Below are 15,175 nucleotides of genomic sequence, written 5' to 3' on the forward strand. Positions count from 1 at the left end.
CGGGGTCGTCACCCCCCTTCGGTGGTCCCCCGGGACCACCGGAGGTGGTCCCGGTGGTCCCGGTACGTTACCGGTGATGCCCGAAACACTTCCGGTGTCCGAAACCATCCGTCCTATATATCAATCTTTACCTCCGGACCATTCCGGAGCTCCTCGTGACGTCCGGGATCTCATCCGGGACTCCGAACAACTTTCGGTAATCTCGTATAACAATTCCCTATAACCCTAGCGTCATCGAACCTTAAGTGTGTAGACCCTACGGGTTCGGGAGACAGGCAGACATGACCGAGACACCTCTCTGGCCAATAACCATCAGCGGGGTCTGGATACCCATGGTGGATCCCACTAGCTCCACGATGATCTCATCGGATGAACCACGATGTCACGGATTCAATCAATCCCGTATACAATTCCCTTTGTCTGTCGGTATAGAACTTGCCCGAGATTCGATCGTCGGTATACCTATACCTTGTTCAATCTCGTTACCGGTAAGTCTCTTTACTCGTTATGTAGCACGTCATCGTGTGACTAACTCCTTAGTCACCTTGAGCTCATGATGATGTTCTACCGAGTGGGCCCAGAGATACCTCTCCGTCACACGGAGTGACAAATCCCGATCTCGATTCGTGCCAACCCAACAGACACTTTCGGAGGTACCCGTAGTGCACCTTTATAGTCACCCAGTTACGTTGTGACGTTTGATACACCCAAAGCACTCCTACGGTATCCGGGAGTTGCACAATCTCACGGTCGAAGGAAAAGATACTTGACATTAGAAAAGCATTAGCATACGAACAATACGATCTAGTGCTAGGCTTAGGATTGGGTCTTGTCCACCACATCATTCTCCCAATGATGTGATCCCGTTATCAATGACATCCAATGTCCATGATCAGGAAACCATGATCATCTATTGACTAACGAGCTAGCCAACTAGAGGCTTGCTAGGGACACATTGTGATCTATTCATTCACACATGTATTACTGTTTCCTGTTAATACAATTATAGCATGAACGATAGACGATTATCATGAACAAGGAAATATGATAATAACCATTTTATTATTGCCTCTAGGGCATATTTCCAACAGTCTCCCACTTGCACTAGAGTCAATAATCTAGTTACATTGTGATGTATCGAACGCCCATAGCATTATGGTGCTGATCATGTTTTGCTCGTGGAAGAGGTTTAGTCAACGGGTCTGCAATATTCAGATCTGTGTGTACTTTACAAATATCTATCACTCCACTCTGGACATGGTCCTGGATGGAGTTGTAGCGGCGCTTGATGTGCTTCGTCTTCCGGTGAAACCTGGGCTCCTTGGCTATGGCAATGGCTCCAGTGTTATCACAGAAGAGTGTCATAGGACCCGACACGCTTGGAACCACTCCAAGGTCGGTGATGAGCTCCTTCATCCAAATTCCTTCATGAGCCGCTTCCGAAGCAGCTATGTACTCCGCTTCACATGTAGATGCTGCCACGACTTCTTGCTTGCTGCTACACCAGCTCACTGCCCCACCATTCAACACATATATGTATCCGGTTTGTGACTTAGAGTCATCCGGATCTGTGTCGAAGCTAGGTCGACGTAACCCTTTACGACGAGCTCTTCGTCACCTCCATAAACGAGAAACATTTCCTTAGTCCTTTTCAGGTACTTAAGGATATTCTTGACCGCTGTCCAGTGTTCTGCACCGGGATTACTTTGGTACCTCCCTACCAAGCTTATGGCAAGGTTTATATCAGGTCTGGTACACAGCATGGCATACATTAGAGAGCCCACGGCTGAAGCGTAGGGGACAGAACTCATCTTCTCTCCATCTGCTGCCGTGGTCGGCGACTGAGTCTTACTCAATCTCATACCTTGCAAAACTGGCAAGAACCCTTTCTTTGAGTTTTCCATATTGAACTTCTTCAATATCTTGTCAAGGTATGTACTTTGCGAAAGACCTATGAGGCGTCTCGATCTATCTCTATAGATCTTGATGCCTAATATGTATGCAGCTTCTCCAAGGTCCTTCATTGAAAAACTCTTGTTCAAATAGGCCTTTATGCTCTCCAACATCTCTATATCATTCCCCATCAATAATATGTCATCCACATATAGTACGAGGAAAGCTACAAAGCTCCCACTCACTTTCTTGTACAGACAGGCTTCTCCGTAAACCTGTATGAACCCAAACGCTTTAATCACCTCATTAAAACGAATGTTCCAACTCCGAGATGCTTGCACCAGCCCATAGATGGAGCGCTGGAGCTTGCACACTTTGTTAGCGCCCTTAGGGTCGACAAAACCTTCTGGTTGCATCATATACAACTCTTCCTTAAGGTTCCCGTTAAGGAACGTTGTTTTGACGTCCATTTGCCAAATTTCATAATCATAAAAGGCGGCAATTGCTAACATGATTCGGACTGATTTCAGCTTTGCTACGGGAGAGAAAGTCTCTTCGTAGTCAACTCCTTGAATTTGTCGACAACCCTTTGCGACAAGTCGAGCTTTGTAAACGGTTACATTACCGTTTGCATCAGTCTTCTTCTTGAAGATCCATTTATTTTCTATGGCTCGCCGGTCATCGGGCAAGTCCACCAAAGTCCATACTTTGTTCTCATACATGGATCCTATCTCGGATTTCATGGCCTCAAGCCATTTGTTGGAATCCGGGCCCGCCATCGCTTCTTCATAGTTCAAAGGTTCACCGTTGTCTAACAACATGATTTCCATCACTGGGTTGCCGTACCACTCTGGTGCGGCGCGTACCCTTGTGGACCTTCGCGGTTCAGTAGTAACTTGATCCGAAGCTTCATGATCATCATCATTAACTTCCTCTTCAGTCGGTGTAGGCACCACAGGAACAACTTCTTGCGCTGCGCTACTTTCCTGTTCGAGAGGGGGTGTAATTACCTCATCAAGTTCTACCTTCCTCCCACTTACTTCTTTCGAGAGAAACTCTTTCTCTAGAAAGGATCCGTTCTTGGCAACAAAGGTTTTACCTTCGGATCTAAGATAGAAGGTAATACCCAATAGTTTCCTTAGGGTATCCTATGAATACGCATTTCTCCGCTTTGGGTTCGAGATTTTCTGGTTGAAGTTTCTTCACATAAGCATCGCAGCCCCAAACTTTAAGAAACGACAACTTAGGTTTCTTGCCAAACCATAGTTCATATGGTGTCATCTCAACGGATTTAGACGGTGCCCTATTTAAAGTGAATGCTGCAGTTTCTAATGCGTATCCCTAAAATGATAGCGGTAAGTCGGTGAGAGACATCATAGATCGTACCATATCTAATAAAGTACGATTACGACGTTCAGACACTCCGTTGCGCTGCGGTGTGCCAGGCGGCGTCAGTTGTGAAACGATTCCACACTTCCTTAGGTGTGTGCCAAACTCGTGACTCAAATATTCTCCTCCACGATCAGATCGTAGACATTTATTTTTTCTGTCACGTTGATTCTCAACCTCACTCTGAAATTCTTTGAACTTTTCAAACGTCTCAGATTTGTGCTTCATCAAGTAGATATACCCATACCTACTCAAATCATCGGTGAGAGTGAGAACATAACGATAACCACCGCGAGCTTCAACGTTCATTGGACCACACACATCAGTATGTATTATTTCCAATAAGTCGGTTGCTCTCTCCATTATTCCTGAGAATGGAGTCTTAGTCATCTTGCCCATGAGGCACGGTTCGCATGTGTCAAATGATTCAAAGTCAAGAGACTCTAATAGTCCATCAGTATGGAGCTTCTTCATGCGTTTAACGCCGATATGACCAAGGCGGCAGTGCCACAAGTATGTGGGACTATCATTATCAACTTTGCATCTTTTGGTACTCACGCTATGAATATGTGTAACATCACGATCGACATTCATCAAGAATAAACCATTCACCAGCGGAGCATGACCATAAAACATATCACTCATATAAATAGAAGAACCATTATTCTCTGACTTAAATGAGTAGTCGTCTCGCATTAAGCAAGACCCTGATACAATGTTCATGCTTAAACTGGTACTAAATAACAATTATTAAGGTTTAAAACTAATCCCGACGGTAGATGTAGAGGTAGCGTGCCGACGGCGATCACATCGACCTTTGAACCATTCCCGACGCGCATCGTCACCTCGTCCTTGGCCAGTCTCTGCTTATTCCGCAGTTCCTGCTTTGAGTTGCAAATGTGAGCAACAACACCGGTATCAAATACCCAGGAGCTAGTACGAGCGCTGGTAAGGTACACATCAATAACATGTATATCACATATACCTTTAACGTTGCCGGCCTTCTTGTCCGCTACGTATTTGGGGCAGTTCCGCTTCCAGTGACCCTTTCCCTTGCAGTAGAAGCACTCATTCTCAGGCTTGGGTCCGTTCTTTTTCTTCTTCCCGGCATCTGGCTTACCGGGCGCGGCAACAGCTTTGCCGTCTTTCTTGAAGTTCTTCTTACCCCTGCCTTTCTTGAAACTAGTGGTCTTGTTGACCATCAACACTTGATGCTCCTTCTTGATTTCTACTTCTGCAGACTTGAGCATCGAGTACAACTCGGGAATGGTTTTCTCCATCCCTTGCATGTTGTAGTTAAGCACAAAGCCTTTGTAGCTTGGTGGGAGAGACTGGAGGATTCTGTCAATGATAGCATCATCCGGAAGTTCGACTCCAAGTGAAGTCAGACGACCGTGTAACCCAGACATTTTGAGTATGTGCTCACTGATAGAACTGTTCTCCTCCATCTTACAGCTGAAGAACTTGTCGGAGACTTCATATCTCTCGACACGGGCATGAGCTTGAAAAACTAGCTTCAGCTCTTGGAACATCTCATATGCCCCGTGTTGCTGAAAACGTCTTTGGAGCCCCGTTTCTAAACTGTATAACATGCCACACCTGACCAGAGAGTAGTCATCACTCCGCGCTTGCCAGACGTTTAGAATGTCCTGGGCTGTTGTGGGAGCGGGAGGGTCACCTAGCGGCGCATTAAGGACATAAGCCTTTTTAGCTGCTTCAAGGATGAGCTTCAGGTTGCGAACCCAGTCCGCATAGTTGCTACCATCATCTTTCAGCTTGTTTTTCTCTAGGAATGCGTTGAAGTTGAGGTTGACGTTGGACATCTACAATATTTATAAAGACAACTTTTAGACTAAGTTCATGACAATTAAGTTCATTTAATCAAATTAAGTATGAACTCCCACTTAAATCGACATCCCTCTAGTCATCTAAGTGATACATGATCCATGTTGACTAACCCGTGTCCGATCATCACGTGAGACGGACTAGTCACCATGGTGAGCAACTTCATGCTGATTGTATTCAACCATACGACTCATGTTCAACCTTTTGGTCTCTTGTATTTGAGGTCATGTCTGTACATGCTAAGCTCGTCGAGTCAACCTAAGTGTTTCGCGTGTGTAAATCTGGCTTACACCCGTTGTATGCGAACGTTAGAATCTATCACACCCGATCATCACGTGGTGCTTCGAGACAACGAACCTTCGCAACGGTGCACACTTAGGGGAATACGTTCTCGAAATTTTAAGAGGGATCATCTTATTATGCTACCGTCGTTTTAAGCAATAAGATGTAAAACATGATAAACATCACAATGCAATCATATAGTGACATGATATGGCAATTATCATCTTTGCTCTTTCGATCTCCATCTTCAGGCATCGCATGATCATCATTGTCACCGGCGTGACACCATGATCTCCATCATCGTGTCTCCATGAAGTCGTCACGCCAACTACTACTATCACTACTACTATGGCTAACTGTTAGCAATGAAGTAAAATAGTAAGCACATGGCGTTGCATCTCATACAATAAATTAAGACAACTCCTATGGCTCCTGTCGGTTGTCATACTCATCGACATGCAAGTCGTGAAACCTATTACAATAACATGATCATCTCATACATCATACATGCAACATCACAACTTTGACCATATCACATCACATGTCAAACCCTGCAAAAACAAGTTAGACGTCCTCTAATTGTTGTTGCAAGTTTTACGTGGCTGATTTGGGTTTCTAGCAAGAACGCCTTCTTACCTACGTGACAGCCACAACGATGATATGCCAAAGCTATTTACCCTTCATAAGGACCCTTTTCATCAAATCCAATCCGACTAGAGTAGGAGAGACATACACCCGCTAGCCACCTTTATGCACGATGTGCATGTCTGTCGGTGGAACCAGTCTCACGTAAGCGTACGTGTAAGGTCGGTCCGGGCCGCTTCATCCCACAATACCGCCGGAAAAGAATAAGACTAGTAACGGCAACCAAATTGACAAACCATTGCCCACAACTTTTGTGTTCTACTCGTGCATAGAATCTACGCATAGAAAACCTGGCTCGGATGCCACTGTTGGATAACGTAGCATAAATTCAAAATTTTCCTACGCATGTTCAGATCTTCCTATGGAGAGACCAGCAACGAGAGAGGGGAAAGAGCATCTTCGTACCTTTTAAGATCGCTAAGCAGAAGCGTTGCTAGAACGCGGTTGATGGAGTCGTACTCGCAGCGATTCCGATCTAGTGCCGAACAACGGCACCTCCGCGTTCAACACACGTGCAGCCCGGTGACGTCTCCCGCACCTTGATCCAGCAAGGAGGAGGGAGAGGTTGGGGAAGAAGACCAGCAACACGACGGCGTGGTGTTGGTGGAGAGACGAGGTCTCCCGGCAGGGCTTCGCCAAGCGCCGGCAGAAAGGAGGAGGAAGAAGTGCAGGGCTGCACCGAGGGAGAGGGAAAATTGTATCCTCCAAAGGCCAAAAGTGCCCACTATATATAGGGGAAGGGGAGAGGGGGTGCCACCCCTAGGGTTCTCACCCTAGGGGGTGCGGCAGCCCTCCCAGAAGGGGGGAGTGGCGGCCAGGGCAAGGAGGAGGGGTGGCGCACCCCTCTGGTGGGCCTAAGGCCCACCTTAGTTAGGGTTCCCCCCCTTCCCCTTTTTTCTGGTGCACATGGGCTGGGTGGGGGCGCACCAGCCCACTTAGGGGCTGGTTCCCTTCCCCACTTAGCCCATCTAGCCTCCCGGGGTCGTCACCCCCCTTCGGTGGTCCCCCGGGACCACCGGAGGTGGTCCCGGTGGTCCCGGTACGTTACCGGTGATGCCCGAAACACTTCCGGTGTAACCATCCGTCCTATATATCAATATTTACCTCCGGACCATTCTGGAGCTCCTCGTGACGTCCGGGATCTCATCCGGGACTCCGAACAACTTTCGGTAATCTCGTATAACAATTCCCTATAACCCTAGCGTCATCGAACCTTAAGTGTGTAGACCCTACGGGTTCGGGAGACAGGCAGACATGACCGAGACACCTCTCTGGCCAATAACCATCAGCGGGGTCTGGATACCCATGGTGGCTCCCACTAGCTCCACGATGTTCTCATCGGATGAACCATGATGTCAAGGATTCAATCAATCCTGTATACGATTCCCTTTGTCTGTCGGTATAGAACTTGCCCGAGATTCGATCGTCGGTATACCTATACCTTGTTCAATCTCGTTACCGGTAAGTCTCTTTACTCGTTCCGTAGCACGTCATCATGTGACTAACTCCTTAGTCACCTTGAGCTCATGATGATGTTCTACCGAGTGGGCCCAGAGATACCTCTCCGTCACACGGAGTGACAAATCCCGATCTCGATTCGTGCCAACCCAACAGACACTTTCGGAGGTACCCGTAGTGCACCTTTATAGTCACCCAGTTACGTTGTGACGTTTGATACACCCAAAGCACTCCTACGGTATCCAGGAGTTGCACAATCTCACGGTCGAAGGAAAAGATACTTGACATTAGAAAAGCATTAGCATACGAACAATACGATCTAGTGCTAGGCTTAGGATTGGGTCTTGTCCACCACATCATTCTCCCAATGATGTGATCCCGTTATCAATGACATCCAATGTCCATGATCAGGAAACCATGATCATCTATTGACTAACGAGCTAGCCAACTAGAGGCTTGCTAGGGACACATTGTGATCTATTCATTCACACATGTATTACTGTTTCCTGTTAATACAGTTATAGCATGAACGATAGACGATTATCATGAACAAGGAAATATGATAATAACCATTTTATTATTGCCTCTAGGGCATATTTCCAACATCCTCTGCCCTACTTCTTCCGCCTATAAATCCCCGAAAAATCCAAAACAAAGGGAGAGAGCCACAAAAATACTTTTTCGCCGCCGCAAGCTTCTGTCTCTCCAAGATCCCATCCGGGGCACGTTCTGGTGCCGTGCCGGAGGGGGGGATTCGGACACGGAGGGCTTCTTCATCAACACCATTGCCTCTCCGATGATGCGTGAGTAGTTCACCATAGACCTTCGGGTCCATAGCTAGTAGCTAGATGGCTTCTTCTCTCTCTTGGATCTTCAATACAAAGTCCTCCACGATCTTCATGGAGATCTATCCGATGTAATCCTCTTTTGCGGTGTGTTTGTCGAGATCCGATGAATTGTGGATTTATGATCAGATTATCTATGAATATTATCTGAGTTTCTTCTGATCTCTTATATGCATGATTTCATATCCTTGTAATTCTCTTCGAGTTGTGGGTTTTGTTCGGCCAACTTGATCTATGATTCTTGCAATGGGAGAAGTGCTTGGTTTTGGGTTCATACCGTGCGGTGACATCACCTAGTGACGGAAGGGGTAGCGAGGCACGCATCGTGTTGTTGCCATCAAGGGTAAAAAGATGGGGTTTATATCTATTGCATGAATTTATCTCTCTACATCATGCCATCTTGCTTAAGGCGTTACTCTATTTGTCATGAACTAAATACACTAGATGCATGCTGGATAGCGGTCGATGTGTGGAGTAATAGTAGTAGATGCAGAAAGTATTGGTCTACTTGTCTCGGACGTGATGCATATATGTATGATCATTGCCTTAGATATCGTCATGACTTTGCGTAGTTCTATCAATTGCTCGACAGTAATTCGTTCACCCACCGTAATATTTGCTATCATGAGAGAAGCCTCTAGTGAACACTATGGGCCCCGGGTCTACTTCACATCATATTTTCAGCCCTATACTTTTACTTTGTTGCACTTTATGCCTTCAGATCTCACCTTGCAATCAATCGTGAAGGGATTGACAACCCCTTTGTAGAGTTGGATGCAAGTTTGTTGTTTTTGCGCAGGTACTTTAGGGACTTGGCTTGATACTCCTACTGGATTGATACATTGGTTCTCAAACTGAGGGAAATACTTACTACTACTGTGCTGCATCACCCTTTCCTCTTCAAGGGAAAAACCAACGCAAGCTCAAGAGGTAGCATGCCTCGGGCATCCCCAAGCTTAGGCTCTTGCCTCTCCTTATTCCTTCATCCATCGTGGTCTCACCCAAAACTTGAAAACTTCAATCACACAAAACTCAACAAAACCTTCGTGAGATCCGTTAGTATAATAAAGTAAATCGCCACTTTAAGTACTATTGTGAACTCATTCCAAATTCATATTATCATTATATCAAATGTAATCCAACTTCACCATGGTTCGTACCCCCGATACTACCCATAGATTCATCAAAATAAGAGAACAGTGCATAGAAAACAGAATCTGTCAAAAACAGAACAGTCTGTAGTAATCTGAATTTATATCATACTTGTGATTCTTCAAAAATTCTGATAAAATATGAAAATTAGGGAAATTTGCATATCAATCAGCAGCAACAAGAATCAACTCAAAATCTCTTTCTGGAAAGGAATTAAAAATAATTTCGTGAGCACAAAGTTTATGTCTTTTTCAGCATGATCAAACAACTATCACCCATACTAATCATAAAGGCTTTACTTGGCACATTATTTTTATAATACAATGGAATTGTACAAGGGGATAATTATTTTTGTGATAAACTTCCATGAACAATTCTACATTGTTTCCATGAGCACGAACACAAGTGTTCAAGGTCGACCCTCACTTCCGCAATGCATCACCTTTCAATCGCTTCTCTTTTTGAAAAAGTTTTAAGTTCCCCTCTATATTTTTTGTATTTGTTTTTAAACTATATAAAAGCACTCAATAGAAATAAATGATTCTCTAAAACTTCCGGGTTGTCTCCCAGGCAGCGCTTTCTTTAAAGCCATTAAGCTAGGCATAAAGTGCTCAAGTAATGGATCCACCCGGATCCCAAGGTATATCAAAGCCAATTTTAATTAACAATGATTTGTAATTTCGTAGTGAGCACAAGGTAATATATATCATGCAATGAACAAGCCTAACTCTCTTCCTATGCATTGGCATGTCACAAAAGAACAATTCATGCACATCAAGTAAAGGCCAATACATAGCATAAGCAGTTTCTTACAATTTTATCGTATTGGAAACATAGAGAGGTGGAGATGTAGTTCCTCTCTCGTAATAATTGCAAGTAGGAGCAGCAAGCACATGCATATTATATTCATCAAAATCATCATGTGTAATAGTAGAAGGCAACCCATCTATGTAATCCCTAATAAGAGCAAACTTCTCTGATATAGTGTAGTTGGGAGAGTTCAAAAACATAATAGGACTATCATAAGTGGGTGTGATAGCAACAATTTCATGTTTAACATAAGGAACTATAGAAAGTTCATCTTCATAAGCATCATTTATATTGGCATCATGGCCACAAGCATAGCAAGCATCAAGTTCATCGAAAAGGGATATTTCAAACGAATTCAAGGGATCATAGCAAACAACATAGCATTCATCCTTCGGTAAGAACGAAGGGAAATTAAACAATGTATGAGTTGAAGAGTTACTCTCATTAGAAGGTGGGCACGGGTAGCTAGTCCTCTCTTCCTCCTTTTGTTCTTCGCTCTCCCCGTCATCTTTTTCATCTAATGAGCTCACAGTTTCAACATTTTCTTCTTCCATAGTTTCCTGCAAAATATTAATCTCTTCTTGGGAAGCGTAGAATTCCTCCATAAATCGATAAATATGGGCATTATATTCATAATTAGTATAATAATAACAAAACATAACCAAATTTTCAGATCGGTAAGCAGCATCATCATTATCATCAGACCTTTTAAACAGAGCTTCAATTTCATAAGCACCCATAAAAGCAACAAACTCTTCTATTTGCTCCACATCATAGTAATCATATATACCACGAGCATAAGAAGCCAAGGTTTCATTAACATTAAAATTACAAGAAAAGGGAAGGTGTTTAGCCTTCAACCTAGAGCAACAAGTAATATCATATCTCGAGCATAGCTCCCAAGCATACCATTTCAACATATGAATTTGATCCATAATAGTTTCCCTTTTTGAGTCAAGCGATAATCCCTAAAGTACTCACGTTGATCCAACGTGTATCCCATTATATAATTTAATGGGGTTTTCTCAGGATTACTAAAGAAGTGCATAATATTTTCCACATAACGAGCATCGAGGGTTTTAGGAGGTTCCCATCTCCATGAGTAGCAAGTACACCTAATTTTTTTGGTATTTCGTGTTCCATATCCATAACTAAAGATACAGAACAACTTAGAACAACAAATAAATCTACTTAGTGATAAAGCAAACAAGCACACAGGAGAATATTCACCCCACGCTATTGCTCCTCGGCAACGGCGCCAGAAAAATGTCTTGATAACCCACAAGTATAGGGGATCAATTGTAGCCTTTCTCGATAAGTAAGAGTGTCGAACCCAACGAGGAGCTAAAGCTAGGACAAATATTCCCTCAAGTTCTATCGACCACTCATACAACTCTACGCACACTTTACGTTCGCTTTACCTAGAACAAGTATGAAACTATAAGTACTTTGTAGGAGTGATAGGATAGGTTTGCAAGAAAAAAAAGAACACGTAAATAAAAACTAGGGGCTGGTTAGATAAAGAAACAAATACGCTAGTTTAACGAGTGTGGAAAAGTGGTGGTAGGAGTTGCAGAATTGTCCCTAAGCAATTGACTACGTTACTAGACTGATAGCAAGTTTTATGTGGGAGAGGCCACTGCTAGCATGTCATCCCTTACTTGGACTATGCACTTATGATTGGAACTATTAGCAAGCATCCGCAACTACTAACGTTCATTAAGGTAAAACCCAACCATAGCAATAAGATATATTGGTCCCCCTTCAATCCCGTATGCATCAATTTTTATGCTGGGCTGAAGCTTCTGTCACTCTTGCCCTCAAATACATAGTCCTATCAACATACTACTAACCCTATAGTGTGATCCACGCGTGCGCTCATATAATGGGCACCAAATGACAACAACATAACCACAAGCAAATTAAACCAATCATAGCAATTCATCAATCACCGATAGGACAACGAAAATCTATTCAGACATCATAGGATGGCAACACATCATTGGATAACAATATGAAGCATAAAGCACCCTGTTCAAGTAGAGGGTACAGCGGGTTGCGGGAGAGTGGACCGCTGAATATAGATGGGATAAGGTGATGGAGGTGTTGGTGAAGATGACGGAGGTGTTGGTGTAGATCGCCGTCACACGATCATGTCCCGGGCGGCGTTCCGGCGCCGCCGGGAGAGAGGGGGAGAGAGATCCCTTCTTCTTCTTCTTCCTTGACCTCCTCCCTAGATGGGAGAAGGGTTTCCCCTCTGGTCCATGGTCTCCATGGCGGCGGAGGGGCGAGAGCCCCTCCGAGATTGGATCTCTCTCTCTTTGTGTCCTTCTGTTTCTGCGCTCCCAGATTCTGCCTTTCACCGTTTCTTAAATTCCCGAAGATCCGTAACTCTGATTGGGCTGAAATTTTAACACGATTTTATTCTAGATATTATCTTTCTTGCGGAGAAAGAAGGGCCCCAACCGCCTTATGGGTTGGTCACAAGCCTGCCTGCCGCGCCCTAGGGGGCGCCTCCTAGGCTTGTGACCTCCTCGGGCATCGTTTCGCGTAGATTCTTCTTCCCAAAAATCATAAATATTCCAAAAAAATCCCCGTAGGTTTTTACTGCGTTTGGACTTCGTTTGGTATGGATAATCTGCGAAACAAAAAACATGCAACAAACAGGAACTGGCACTGGGCACTGGATCAATATGTTAGTCCCAAAAATAGTATAAAAAGTTGCCAAAAGTATATGAAAGTTGTAGCATATTGGCATGAAACAATCAAAAATTATAGATACGACGGAGACGTATCACAAGATGTCGAGGTGGGCGCCGATCTGCGCAACCTCGGGAATCAGCTTCGGGTACTTCGCCCCCAGTTCAACTTCGTCGGAGGATCGATGTTGAATGGGGGCATGTTGAGGGCGTCGTGTGCGGGGTTGGCGTTCTTCACATAGAAGAAGCCTCTCCGCCACTGCTTGATGGATTCCTGCAGCGGCATTTGGGGGAAGCCGAACTTCGAGCGATGATGCACCAGTGCGGCTCCACACGGCGTCATCGGGCGAGGCCCGACGAGCTTTTCCAGCTCACCTTGTCCATCTTCTTGGATTGCTGCTTGAAGAAGAACAAGCTTTGCCAGAGGTCGAGGCGGGGCTCGATCCCCAGGAAGCCCTCGCACAGGATGACGAAGGCCGGCAGCTAAAGGATGGAATTTGGCGCCAGGTGGTGTGGCTGCAGGCCAAAGAAGATGAGCCAGTTGGAGAAGAAGGTGCTCACCGGGAGTCCGAAGCCCCTGTAGAAGTGCTCGTCGAACACAACGATCTCTCCATCTTCCGGTGTTGGAGCTGTCTCGGCATCGGGGATCCGCACCGACACCTCAGAGGCTGGGGGCAGCATTCGTCGATGGCGAAGCACCTCGATGCGGTCGTCGCAAATCTCACTACCGAGCCAAGCTCCGTGAGACGAAGTCTTCTTCGAGGAAGAGCCGCTCGCCATGACTGCGGGCGGCGGATGCTCGGGAAGGCTGGTGGCGCGACGGCGACGGGGAAGAAGAAGACGAAGGTAGACGAGCTCTTTCTCTCTGGGCTCAGGGAGGAAGAGGGCGTCAATGCGGGGCGAGAGAGGGGCGAATGGCCTCCTCGGTACACCCACATCCCTTTTAAACCCCACGAAGGATCGTGGGGAGGGGATCTGGTGCGCGCGGAGCCCCACTAATCCCGTGTATTACGGACGGTAGCGCTTCCCGAAACCCAACCATCACGGAGTAAATCCGCAGAGGATCCTCCGCGCGGCGATCGAGGAGGCGTCGTGGCGGGACCCAGGGCCCAGGCCCGGTCCTGTCACGAGTAAAAACCATCATCATGTCAGGACGGGCCTGGCACGTGGCGCGATTTCGCAGCTTACGACGAAGCCGAGGCGTCGCTTCGAAGCCAGCCGGCGACCCTTGTCGCAAGTGGTGGCAGGAATACAATGACAAAAAATCAAGCCGGTGAGACCATCCGCATGCAGGCGGCGGGCCTCTCCAGCTTTGGGGACTACTGTCGGGGGGATAACCCCGGGGTAGGCTGAACGAGTCTGCTCCTTTATCTCCTGCTCCAAAGTAATGACCAAGAACCATTCTACAAGGCCCAAGTCCTCTCGCCGGCTAGGCAACACCTACCGGCTAGGGGGCGAGACGGCCAACTCTCTAGCCGGCCACGCAGCACCTGCCGGCTAGAGGCAAGACGGCTACCTCTTCTTGGCCGCCTAGGCCAAGCCAGTCGGCTAGGAACGAGGCGGCCGTGCCCAAGCCGGCTAGCCAAGCGGGCTAGCCGGCCGGGGATCTCAAGTCACATCAGATCGTAGGTCATGACGAGACCCTACGATTAAAGGTGGCTACACGTCAGCAAAGGTACTGGATCGGAGTGCACGGCGGGTACCAGCATCGGCGACCACGCCGCTGACCTCCCCCCGGCTCTGATCCATCACCCAGCACAGTGTCGGCCGTCAAACTCCCACTCCATTACTGCACCCAGCGTGGGAACAGTGGAGGCGACCGTACCGTCTGCCCATGACGAATCTCGCTCGATGACGCCGAGCGTACCGCGTGTGTCCTGCGTCAACCTTACGCGAGAGCTTCATTGGCTAGCCGGCGGGTCCCACAGCCAGACGGGACCTCGCAGCCGGCGGGCCCCTCAAGCGAAAAGACAAGACCCTCGTGGCCCCCCTGGTCAGCCGGCAAGGCTGCCAACCGGGTCCCACTCTTGTATCCTTTATCCATATTGTAGGTCGGTGGGTTCGTCTATAAAACCCCCCGGCCCCCTTCCATGCAGAGGGTCGGTCAACAGATCACACACACATACACCAACCACATAGGAGAGGCAGAGACGAGCC

This window comes from Hordeum vulgare, chromosome 6H (assembly GCF_904849725.1).
Source record: "Hordeum vulgare subsp. vulgare chromosome 6H, MorexV3_pseudomolecules_assembly, whole genome shotgun sequence".
In the NCBI taxonomy this organism is placed as follows: domain Eukaryota; kingdom Viridiplantae; phylum Streptophyta; class Magnoliopsida; order Poales; family Poaceae; genus Hordeum; species Hordeum vulgare.